This window comes from Trematomus bernacchii, unplaced genomic scaffold (assembly GCF_902827165.1).
Source record: "Trematomus bernacchii unplaced genomic scaffold, fTreBer1.1, whole genome shotgun sequence".
In the NCBI taxonomy this organism is placed as follows: domain Eukaryota; kingdom Metazoa; phylum Chordata; class Actinopteri; order Perciformes; family Nototheniidae; genus Trematomus; species Trematomus bernacchii.
The window spans coordinates 619,986-633,385 of record NW_022987649.1 but is presented as its reverse complement, the minus strand read 5'-3'; positions in this window follow the sequence as shown (position 1 = coordinate 633,385).

The window sequence follows — 13,400 nt, the reverse complement described above, 5'->3', positions numbered from 1 at the left end:
GTTGCAGAGACATTGATACATGCCTTCATCTCCTCTCGCCTGGACTACTGCAATGGAGTTCTGTTCGGGGTCACCAGCAAAGCCCTGGACAGGCTCCAGTATGTCCAGAATTCTGCAGCCAGGCTCCTCACCCGCACTAAGCCCTGGAAACACATCACCCCCAACCTCATCCACCTTCACTGGCTCCTGGTCAAGTCACGCATCCAGTACAAACTCCTCCTGCTAACCTATAAATCTCTCCACTCCCTAGCCCCTGCATACTTCGCTGACCTCCTTCAGCACTACACCCCCTCTCGTCAGCTGCGGTCCTCCGACACAGGCTGCTCTCCATCCAGTGCTCCAAACTGAAATCCTTTGGCGACAGAGCCTTCAGTGCTGCAGCCCCCACCCTCTGGAATTCTCTCCCCTCTGCTATCAGGAATGCCGACTCTCTGGACACTTTCAAGAAAAAACTCAAACACCATCTGATCACTCACGCCTTCGGCCCCAGCTAAAATGCAGTACCCAGCAACCTGTTTTTCAACCTGTGTGTCTGTGTGTTTATTATTACTTAGTTATTCTATCTCCCATTGTAAAGCGTCCTTGGGTTTCTTGAAAGGCGCTATAAAAATGTAAATTATTATTATGTCAAATCAATTTAATTTACCACAGGTGGACTCCAATCAAGTTATTGAAACATTTCAAGGATGATCAGTGGAAACGGGATGCACTTGAGCTCAATTTTCAGTGTCAAAGCAAAGGGTGTGAATACTTATGTACATGTGATATTTTATTTTATTATTTTTAACACGTTTGCAAAAAATTCTTTAAAAACGTTTTCACTTTGTCATTATGGGGTTTTGTGTGTGGGATATTGAGAACAAAAAAACTGAATTTAATCCATTTAGAAATAAGGCTGTAACATAGCAAAATGTGAAAAAAGTTAAGGGGTATGAATACTGTCCGGATGCACTGTATGTAAAGCCAATATGCTTTAATTTGATTTCATATTCTGCTTATATCTGAGCAATCTGATCACTCATTTGAAATGTCTTGTTTTTTAAGTTTCTTTTTCTTCCACAGACGATCACAACAAAACCAACAGTTAAGGAACTGCAGAGCATTTTATTGATACGCAGTTAAGACGGTTTTAAGAAAAGACAAATTACTTTAGTAACCTGATTTAAACACTGTTTAAACACTATTTTGCGAATATTTAAGAACTTAATTGCATTTCCTCACAGTATTGAAATAAAAGGTGCCTTTTCGATGAGGCACCTAAAAGGTGGTCAGGTGCCTCATCGAAGACCTTCGGGAACGCCAAGAAGACCTTCATCAAAACTGCCAGGTATGTCATAGGACTGATCAATCCAGGATTCTGTTTTTCAGTTATATGGGAGGTTGCTCTGATACCATTGTTTAGTTTCTGTGATGAACCACTCTGACACCTAACAAATATATATTGCTGTACATCTGTAAACATGTTATTGTTTTTATAAATGTTTTAGCATTCACAGGGAAATTATTTAGGGCTGTATGTTTAAGATGGTTATTACAATTATGTTAAAAGAGAAAACTAACTAAAAACAAAAATATTTTTCTTGTTGTTAAAGTGAAATAAGATATTTAATATCATGCACTGAAAAGTAATGCATATGGGAAAGTGTCAATTTAATTTCCTTGATTAGATAGATGGGAAATATGACTATATTGTTTTATTAGTTAGAAATCTTGTTTTGTTTTAAACCATGCCACTAAATAAAAAAAATCATTAAAACAAATAACCCTGGTTTTATTTAAAAAAGGCTCAATAGCTTGACAACAAAGTCTTTATTGTTTAATACCTTCTTGTTAATATGCCTAATTTAAAGTGAATATGCTTTGTTTCTTTATTTTTAACATGGAGGATGAGCATGATAACCTCATGGACCGAACAAGGAAGGGGTCCTTCATTCCCAGCTGTTTTCATACCATGAGGTCGTAAAATGCTGATAAAAGTGGACTGTTTACTGACACTCAAAGGTTTTACTAGTTGATTATACTGAACTTTGAAGATTTGATTCAAAGTGTTTTCAATTGTAATGCACTTTAAAGTTCAAAAGAATCTGAATGCAAGACTATACTGCACTTGGAAGATTGATAATTTGTTCAACAGAAAAAAAGATAAATTAAATCTTGTGTGTGGCAATATAATATAAATTATTATTTATAATTATTAAAGGTCTTGTTAGAAATTAAAATCAATGTTGATGTGGCGTAATTTGAATGAAATACACTATTTCATTTAAATCTGTTTTATTCTGAAAACCGAAGATTCACATGTGACTTCCGGTTTTTCCGCTGGTGAATTTCGTCATTTCCGGTTAGCATTAGCTTGTGGCGAAATGCTACGTTTTCAAACCGTGAATTGAAGGTGAAATAACGTGATGTTGGACACTAAACACCCTGAGTTTAACACTCATTTATTGACGCTGGAATGAGGTTTATTAGGGAATGTTTAGATGACCACAGACATCAGGGTGATGTAATTTAGCAGCAGAAACCGACAGGATTTGCATTGGACACGCCCCCGTCGACGCCGGCCAATAGGAGAAGACTACAGGTCTTACCCGGGAGACCCAAGAAGGATCTCTCTCTCTCCTTGCCCCCAGCTGACCCGGACGCACGGGACCAACAGCTGGCAGGGGAAAAACCACCAACGAGCACATTTCTTTTGTAAACCACCGCATCTTTTGTGTAATTAAATGCTGTTAACTTGTATAAGCTTGCCTTGACTCTTTTCAGTCTCTCCTGCTCTCGGGGTTCAAGAATAACTAACAGTCTCCTATTGTACAATTTTTAGGCATATATTATATGTCTCAGATATATAAAAAACATGTGACTGAGACGAGGGAACCGGTAGTGGTAAAATGCTAACTCACTTCCGGGTTTTAGGACTCGTCACTGCACCACTAGATAGACTCTCGTTATAAGTGGTGCATGCGCAGTCCACACCACTTATAACTTATAACTATGCTAGTGGAGCACGCCCGTGAACTGCGCAGCGGCGAAACCAGGGCTGCCAACCCTCACGCTCAATGCGTGAGAGTCACGCAATTAACACATATCTCACGCACTCACGCCACACATGTCTTTCCTCACACTAAGTTTTCGGCCAAAATAAATGTATATAAAAATAAAGTGAAGGAACAGCAAACCGAGCGGTCTACGAAATGAGACCGTCTGGCTTATGGAGGACCCCCTGTTTGCGTCACCTGACACCCGCGGTCCGTAGCACTGTCGCCTAGCAACCTGGACAGCGACACCCTGTTGTTCATGTTTTACAGGTGACAGGTGTGGGCCGGTTTGATAGACTCTCCACCAGGGTTCGAGTTATGACAATATGCCTGCACTAAGGGATGTAGTGCTGCCGCCGGAGAGCACCGGAACGCCGCTCCGAGCGAGAGAGAGCTCAGCGGTACCTGGCATTGTTGTTTTTAGCATCTGGTTAGCTAGCTGCGCTAACGGATATAAGAAGCTGTTTCTACAAGGTGAAGGGAAAGTCCTCTCCTGTCAGACTGATACCTCATTCACACCAACGGTGTTTCAGGGCCGGTTCGGAGCTGGAGCTTGAAAAGCACCGGGTTTTCCTGTTCACACCGCAGCGGAGCAGCCTCTTAGCTCCGGAATCCGGTTCGTTTCAAGCACCAAAAAATTGTCTGGCTAGAGCAAAAGCACCGCATATGTCACGCTTACGTCGAGGCGGGGCCAGGGGCAGGATCAACTCCTGAACAACAACAAAAAGCCCGCGTTTTATCCAGTTTGTACACAACGATGGAGAAACTTAACAAGCAGCAGTGGTCCACTGAAGAGACCAGCTACCTACTGGGAATCTGGTCTTCCGAAGAGGTACAGAGGAAGCTGGAGCACAATCGGCCATTGGTGTTGTTGTCGGTGTGAGCTGCGAGGGGTTTCCGCACGGTTTGGCTTTATGAAGCAGGCACGCAAACGGTTACGTCATGACGCAAACGATGACGCAATGACGCAGCACCAGTCGGACTCAGGGCGGTGTGAAAAGAGTCGGAGCTAAACCGAAGAACCGGTTCTGAACCTGAAAAGCTCTAGCACGGAGCCTGAACCGGAGTTGCGTTGGTGTGAATGAGGTATGAGAGGCTCAGGTGAGCTAACGGACTCTCTGAGTGTTTAGATAGTTAACTTTAGTCTAAGTTATCTCAGTGGTTCTCAAACGGTTTGGTCACGATTTATGTAAACAATTATTTCCGAGGCACACCTTCATATTACATTACATTACATGGAGCTGACGCTTTTATCCAAAGCGACTTACAATAATATGGGATTAAAAAAACTTTAATTAAAAAAATAAAACTATAAGTTGCAAACAAATCATTTGTGTAATCATGTAAACTATAAGTATTTTTTCTTTGTTTTAACATATCTTTTTGTTTGCGGTTCTCTTTGCTTCTTTCTCAATGATCAGACTTTTGCTCTCGCTGCAGCTCTCTCGTTTGCGCTTCCTCATTTTTTGTTTTCGATTTTGACACAAACGTCCCAGGTGGGCGGGACTTTCAGGGGTGCGTCCCCATTGGCTACTCAGTTTTTGAGTGACAGCCCACTACACCACAGATCATACAGTGCAACTCATGCAGCAAACTCCGGAGTCCACTCGGCCACGTTAGTGTTGGTGCCTCCTGGGGAGTTTTCATGAACATATCGGACTTACCTTATGGATTGCTGTGCATTAGACTTGTGTTGTGTAGTTTATACTTTATTCCAACTTTAAATATTTTAATACCTGAACACACTGCTGCTGTAAAATAATATCCCAATTTGGGATTGATAAAGTGTCTGTCTATTTATTTATTTTATAGATATATATATATCTATGTATTTTCAAGCTAAAGGTGATACACAATATAAACTGTATACTATTATTTTTTCAAAGACATGTTACATTTAAAAAGCATATATTGCTATGTTTAGGACAAACAATTAAAGACTGCTTTAATTGAACAAATTCTACAATATAAAAGTGGCAGATTTGCTTTATTAAACAGACCAGACCTAGGCTGCATACCAACACAATTAGGAACATGCTCACATCTTACTATGTTGGTCTGAAGAGCTGAAGCATTCATACACAATGGATAAAAACTGTGTTGTCTCATTCTATATCCTGTGAGAAAATGATATACATTTAGCATTACAAACTCGACATACTATTCCTAGCCTGAGGAAGATATGAATAATCAACCGATTTGAATGGAATCTCTAACATTTTCATGTAGAATAAAGACAAAAGAGTGATTATACCAATTACATGTATTGAAATTTGAACCAGAAGATGAAGTCTCAAAGAATGTTTTAAATAAAAGGACATAAAACAAGAAGGTGGATAATAATAAAATCTATTAAATGTATATGTAAAGATATTTGGTCAATCAATCAATCAATCAATCAATCAATCAATCAATCAATGTTTATTTATATAGCCCAATATCACAAATGTTACATTTGTCTCAGTGGACTTCACAGTTTGTACAGAATATCAGTATGACAATACGACACCCTCTGTCCTTAGACCCTCACATTGTACAAGGAAAAACTTCCAGAGAAAACCCACAGTTTAAAGGGGAACATGGGAGAAACCTCAGGGAGAGCAACAGAGGAGGGATCCCTCTCCCAGGACGGACAGACGTGCAATAGATGCCGTGTGTAAATTGAAAAGATAACACATTTGCAACATAGGTAGTCCAAATGTTTGGAAATGCATGTGTCTATAATAAGAAGATGAATCCACGAGGATATCCATCCAGGACTTATGATCCAGGACCACAGCAACAGGCACAGCCACGACTCGCGATCCAGGGCTCGCGATCCAGGACTCAGGACCACAGCAACACGATCAGCCATGACTCTGGATCCCGGCGTATATAGACACCAAAAAGAAATTTGGGGAAGCTGGGTTATTGGGAACATGAGAGTACACAGGTACAGACAGAGAGAAGGAAGAAGTAAGGTGTCCCCCGACCAGAGATGGAGTATTCGAGTGCCGATTTTCGGGACTCGTGACTTGACTCGGACTCGCGCATTGATTGGCGCGACTCGGACTTGGACTCGTGAATTCTCGCTTACGATGACTTGGACTCGGACTCGGACTCGTGAATTCTCGCTTACGATGACTTGGACTCGGACTCGTGAATGTTCCCCCCCACGATGACTCGGACTCGGACTCGTACATTGACGCTCCGACTTGGACTCGGACTCGAGCAAGTTTTCTCTGGAGTCTGATGTCCTCTATCCCTGCGTGTGCACCTGCGAGGCGAGTTCACGTACTGGGCCCAGCTATTCCAGTCTAAAGATGTCTAGAGACACACCCTGCATCGTGCTGTATGCTTTCACACATTCTGCTTCCACATTGGAAAAGAGCAGCGCAAAATGCTCGTTATGTGGAAAAAAGATTGAAGAGAAGGCTCCGTAACACATTACTCTAAGGATCGAGTTCAGACATATAGGCTGTCTTGAACACTATCATCAGAGTAACGTGATCTAATCAATAAATAAAGATTCAGCCGATAACACGAAAGCACATGGCTACTTAACATGCAGAATGACGTCATTTTGCATGTTAAGTAGCCATGTGCTTTCTGGGGATCAATCTTTATCGGTAAACCGATTTAACCGGTAAAAGTTCCTTCAAAATAAGAGTCCCGATCTTATTACTATCAAAATAAAAGTGCAAAACGAAAACGTTACCATAGGAAAATATTGGCATACAAATATAATCATTTCTATAAAAGGTAACTCATTTTAAATATAGTTTATTTATATATAATAATAATAATATTAATATTAGTAATAAGCTTTATATTTGTATAGCACCTATTACAAGAATTGTAGCCAAACTGGCTTCACAGCAGTTCAATAGACACATTAGTATAACATGACAGGATAAAAGCAATGTAGAGGAGCAGCTACATTTCAACACATATATCCACAAAGATTAATACATGAAGACTTGTGACTCGGACTTGACTTGGACTCTTCTTAGGTGACTCGGACTTGGACTCGGACTCGAACACAGGTAATGATGACTCGGACTCGGACTCGACTCGGACACTCCTTGGGTGACTCGGACTTGGACTCGGACTCGACTAGGACTCTCCCTTGGTGACTCGGACTTGGACTCGGACTCGAAGAGTGGTGACTCGAGAGTGACTTGGACTCGTGAATTGGTGACTTGACTACAACTGCCCCCAACAAACTAAGCCTATAGCAGCAAAACTAGGGGCTGAATCTAATCAGCCCTAACTATAAGCTTTATCAAAAAGGAAGGTCTTAAAGGGGACCTATCATGCAAAATGCACTTTTGTACGTCTTTTATACATGAATATGTGTCCCCGGTGTTCCAGGGAACTCACCAAGTGTCAGAAAACACAACCCTCTCTATTTTCCTCCATACCCAAATCTCTAAAAAAGGGGTTGCAACGGATCTGATAAAAACTGATCCAGATTTGAACACTTTACTGACGTCAGTAAAGTGGCGCTACGGCTATTGGGCCAACTCCACCAATCAGGAGGAGACAGCCACGGCCATTGCCGTTCGAAAGCGCTGGAGACGCTGTAGTACATATGCCAGGCCTGTAAGTGGCGCTGTAGTCTGCCACAAAAGCAGCGAAGAAGACTTGGTTACCATGGTTACCCTTCTGTTTATTCTCCGCTGTGGCTTTCTTTCTCCCTCCCCGAGGCAAGCGTTTGCTCCTTCTGCTGCTTTAATTCAATGCAATCCCCCCGTCGAGGCAAGCACTCTCTCCGGTTAGTCCACCAGCAGATGACAAACACCCACCTCTCCGCCTCTTCCAAGGAACGAGTGGACCGTGCGGCAGAGTTTCAGTTTCAGTTTCTTTTGCCGGTCAAGATGTCCGTTAAAGTTGAAATCTTCCGGACAAAATTAGAAAAGTGCCGGTCAAAGGTCTTCTTTGTTATTTATTGAGCTTTAAAACAAATGAATAACGACTCTATATAATAAAACACGGAGGACGGAGATCTCTTTTTCTCCCCCTCTTCTGACAGCCCAGCAGCTGATCAGTGCGGCTCCCCTCTCCTGCAGGGGGGCGTGGTCAGCTGCAGCTCACAAAATCAGACCCGTAGACAGCAAACAACACATAGGCTGCGTTTCACTTCTCTTATTTTTCATTTCCTCGCTCCTCGGTCTCGGTCTCACCGGAAGTTGATTTGTCTGCGCCATCTTGAGTAGCGTTCCAATGGCCTTATTTTTGCCGGAGGACCGAGGATAGAGGAGCGAGGAGCGACAATGGAGGAGCTATAATCAAGGAACCACCAGACCATCCTTCGATGAAATCCTCAGACACTCGCCCCGCCCCCTTACTGTGTATCGCTCACTGATTGGACGATGCAGCGGATGCACTGATCTGATGCTTCTTGACATGAGAGCAGTTTCCCAGCGGAGTGAAGAAAACACATGAAACTCACGGGACTCACTCCTCAGTTTATACCGTGTTTTGTTTCAATTAATGTTTCATTTAGTTACAAATATGTGATATATCTGAACAACAAAGTGGACAAAAATCATTTCATTCATTTATTGGAAACATTTTCGTGATCGCTTTTTTCGTTTTACATTTTCATTTATTGTCATTTCCGTTCAGTCAGTCATTAAGTGCTATTTAACATGTTCATTTGCTACATATCCACACAAACAAACTAAGTGTGCAATCCAATGAATGTTAATCTAACTGGGTTTTGATAGATAACATATCTCTTTTTCTTCTCTGAATTATTTTATTTCTATTGTGCACACTAATCAATATTAATCAAACTAATGTTAGTTTATACATTTTAAGAATGGCGTTTATCTTTTTTGAGAATGAGTTCTTATTTGATTTGATGTATTTGGGTCTACAACAGATGATACACATGTTTGTGTCAGTAAATGTGTACTAACAGAACAGTGTTTGTGAAAATAACGGGGACAGAGTTGCTGTCAGACGATCAGCTGTGCAGCGTCATCACAAACGGACGTCGCTTCACGTGACGCTCCGGAGGAAAGGACGTCCCATTGCTCTTAAAACTCATTTCCCTGCTTCTCGTAGTTTCCTTGCGTCTCTCCATGCTTCCCTGGTGGGAGGGACTAGTCGAGGGGAAACGACGCAAGTGAGGGACGGATTCCATTTAACCGAAGTGAAACGCAGCCATAGAGCGAAATAAGGCATGGCTAAAATGCATGATCTGTTTGGTATTTCGAAAACAGAAACGTATAAATATACCTTATATAGGTATGGCCCTATTTAAATATAGCATGATAGGTTTCCTTTAATGTAAATTTAAATTTAAATGTGAAGGAATGTGTGTACAACAAAATACACCCGTCATAAGCAATACCGGAAACAGACGTAGGCAAGATCCTCAGCTCGCTGATTGGATGGTTTAGCCGCAATGCACGCTGGGAAATGGGGTTTATGCGATGTGAAATCCGAAAACATTTAAAAAAAATTAAATAATACATTATTCCGAGTGTGCTTGCTTTTCTCTTTGAAAGTCCTCACATAACGGCATTGTAATACACGTTTCGGCTGCATTAAATATGACATATCTGCCGTAGTTAACTCTATTTATAGAGCCCTGATGACAAGACTTCTAGACAAACAGGAACTGCCGCCAAAACTGAAAACTTGACGTGGATCTTAAATATACAAGCAATTAAACAACATCTTACATTTCTTTTCACACAATATGTCTCCTTGCAGTATCAACACTAATTCGGCTGACTTTTATATTGTATCCAATTGGTAGATAGGCTGTATTTACACCATAACGGTGCACAGCTGATAGAAAGGGACACCTACTGGTTAAAGCACGTTATTGCATTTTATAATTTTATTATTAGATATTAATAGGAGGATGGCAAAACAGACAAACTAATAAGGCTTTATTTAAACATTAAAGAATACTTTAGGTTAAGGTCTTCTTTTGAATAAGAAAAAAGCTTTGGGGGTATAGAAGATGAATATGGAGGGATGAAACCCTCTTTGATGGTCACACATGCAGAGCACACAGCACACACAGTGACATTTGTATCTACAGATAAATATTAAGCCTGACAAAGTACTTAACGTCTAATATATTGCTTTCCTGCAATGTTAACTATGTTTAAGCACTTATTTTAACTGATATTATACATATGTATTATACTCTTATAAGATGTACGTAGATAGTATAAGAAATGTGCAGAATATGACAATGTAATGGTGGAGGTACACACATATTGATAGATGTCTTGTAATGCACTGTTGAGGAACCTGCGACCCAAGTTTTTCATTCATTGCATAACTACACCGTAGTTGTGTATAATATATGTCAATAAACCTTAGAAAATCTTGAAATCTTGAAAGGGATGTGCAAAATAGTCATTTTTATATACAGTCTTTAATGTCAATAAACCTTAGAAAATCTTGAAATCTTGAATGGGATGTGCAAAATAGTCATTATATACAGTCTTTAATTAACTATTAGTAGAGAATAACGACGAGTAAAGAATATACTTTATAGGGATCCTATTCATATCTAATAATACAATTATAAAATGCAATAACGTGCTTTAACCAGTAGGTGTCCCTTTCTATTAGCTGTGCATCGTTATGGCGTAAATACAGCCTATCTACCAATTGGATCAAATATATATATATAATATAAAAGTCAGCCGAATTAGTATTGATACTGCAAGGAGATGTATTGTGTGAAAAGAAATGTAAGATGTTGTTTAATTGCTTACATATTTAAGATCCACGTCACGTTTTCAGTTTTGGTGGCAGTTCTTCCTGTGTGTCTAGAAGTCTTCTCATCAGGGCTCTATAAATACAGAACTACGGCAGATGTGTAATATTTAATGCAGCCGAAACATGTATTACAATGCCGTTATGTGATGACTTTCAAAGAGAAAAGCAAGCACACTCGGAATAATGTATTATTTAATTTTTTTTAAATGTTTTCGGATTTCACATCGCATAAACCCCATTTCCCAGCGTGCATTGGGGCTAAACCATCCAATCAGCGAGCTGAGGATCTTGCCTACGTCTGTTTCCGGTATCGCTTATGACGGATGTATTTTGTTGTACACACATTCCTTCACATTTACATTTTAGTTTACATTAAAGTATTTCGTGAGGCCTTCTAAAATGTTTTTAAATATAACTACGGTTCTAGTTGAAGAGTTTGTAAATTAACATGAATCGAAGCTGTTGCCTGGCAACGCAATCACACAACGTCACATCCGTTAATTCCACACACATGGATTAACATCGATTGAATACATTAATGTAGCCTTTGTTTCTGCTAAAAGAGGTGTCGACCAGCTGGGGCAACAAGAAAATCGGCGAAATTGAGTGTGACTATTAAAAAATAAATCATTATTATATTAATATTGACAATAACAACCGACTTTCGGGGTAGCATTTGCTTGGCATTTCCGGGTATTTCTCCACTGGTTGGGCCATGTTAACAATACCGTGTAACTGTCACGTTTGAAGGGACGAAATCGTGACATCTTCACATCTCCCAGCATGGTAAATCGTCACATGTTCACGTCTTGCCGTGATACTGGGTTGCTCAAGCCATGACCCCGGCCTCCTCACTTCTAATCGACCATGCCAACTCCTCTGATTCTGTCTTCTCTTCAGTCCATCAGCTCTTGAATCCAGTGGCGGCCGGCCCATAGGGGCGCTAGGGACGCCGCCCCCCCCTCTTCCCACATTAAAAAAAAATATTTTTTATTTTTATTTTTATTTTTAATAAACAATGTAAATATTATATAATTGGTATCAGTAAAATGTATAATCTTTGCTTACATTCAGGTAGAGCCCCCCCCTGGAGAAAAATGCATCAGCCGCCACCGCATAGAAGACGTTTTTAGCTTAACTAGTTGGGTACGCACTCCTACTGACAATGGCGACCTGTTGCACAACCCTTGTGGCCAACATTTAAAAGTACATTACATTACATGTGAGTGTTTAGAAGCTCAATGACTGCTAATAGCGCTTTAGCCTGCTCTTGGGATCCCTGAATCTTCTACCAGAAGAGAAGCTTGAATTCTGGGTGGAAATGTGGGGGGGAATCAGACAAGATTGTTTGTGCCTGTCTGGATGGACTGCTCATATATGTTTTGGAGAGATGGATGTTTTTTGGTGTGTTCTGAGCAAGGGTTAATGTGTGTTTCACACAACAATTATATCAGCTAATTCTCCCATTGGTGCCATGCAACAATATCATTTTTTCCCAAGCTAGAGTAGACGTGATATTACTTCAGCGTTGTTAACATGGTTCTCTTTATACGTCCATGAGGCAGTCAGCAGAGTTATTCTAATGCGGAAGTGGGCATGGTTCAATGGCACACCCTCCTGGGGATGCAATCATGTGATTGGCTTAAAAAGAAGCAGACATCTGATTGGCCACAGACACTTCCCTCTTTAAAAAAAATGCAGAGAGATATACACACAAAAGGCGTGTTTTATTTGTACTATTTGTATGTGGATCAGAAATATATTTGTGAAACGTTTTTACATTTATATAAAACTATAAGTATTTGTGTGTACATTGAAAAATATTTGTGTGGATGGAGACATTTATATATAAATCCCGAATTACTTTTGTGAATCCCTCTTCGTGCTTGTATATATTGTGAGACTGATATGACCCCAAAAATATATAACACAAACACACACACAAAAACAATGAAATCAATCATCAGTTTGAATCAGTCCAATTTAGTTGGACCCAGTGGTCAGTTACAGTATGCATTATTGAAGCATATATCTTAAGGGTGTTGTTTTATAATCATAAAACCTGTTCAGGGGAAGCTGCTTTTTTTTGGAGAATGAAAACAAAAGCATCCATTTGAAACCTGCTGGCCCCAAACAGCACAAACACCTCTTACATGACTCAGTTCTTGGATAAAGTGCGTCTTTAAGGTACCGCGGAAAGGGCAGTTAGCATCTTTATAAACCCCTGAATGTCACCCGTTCCAGCAGATTGACAAAATAATATGCACCCATCGCTTTATTACTACAGTTGGAAAGAGAAATGAAAGCAAAATTGGATTGCATGGTGTCTTAAGAAAATAAAGAGAATAGAACAAAGAAAACATAAAGGAAAGAACGCGGGACGCATTTGTTTTTTTCCTCTCTCTTTTTAATCAGAGGAGGAAGACTGACATGTCCAATCATAACAAAACATCAGCTGGTAAATGGGCCTTCGCAATCACTGTCAGCCAGCCTCCATTAGAAAGACCCCCTTTCCTGGACATCAATCAACGCTTTATGGACTGATTCCCTCATTCATTATTTAATTACAGCTATTTATTTATTTATTTATTTAACCACTGAATACTTTTTGGTGAGGCTTAATCACTT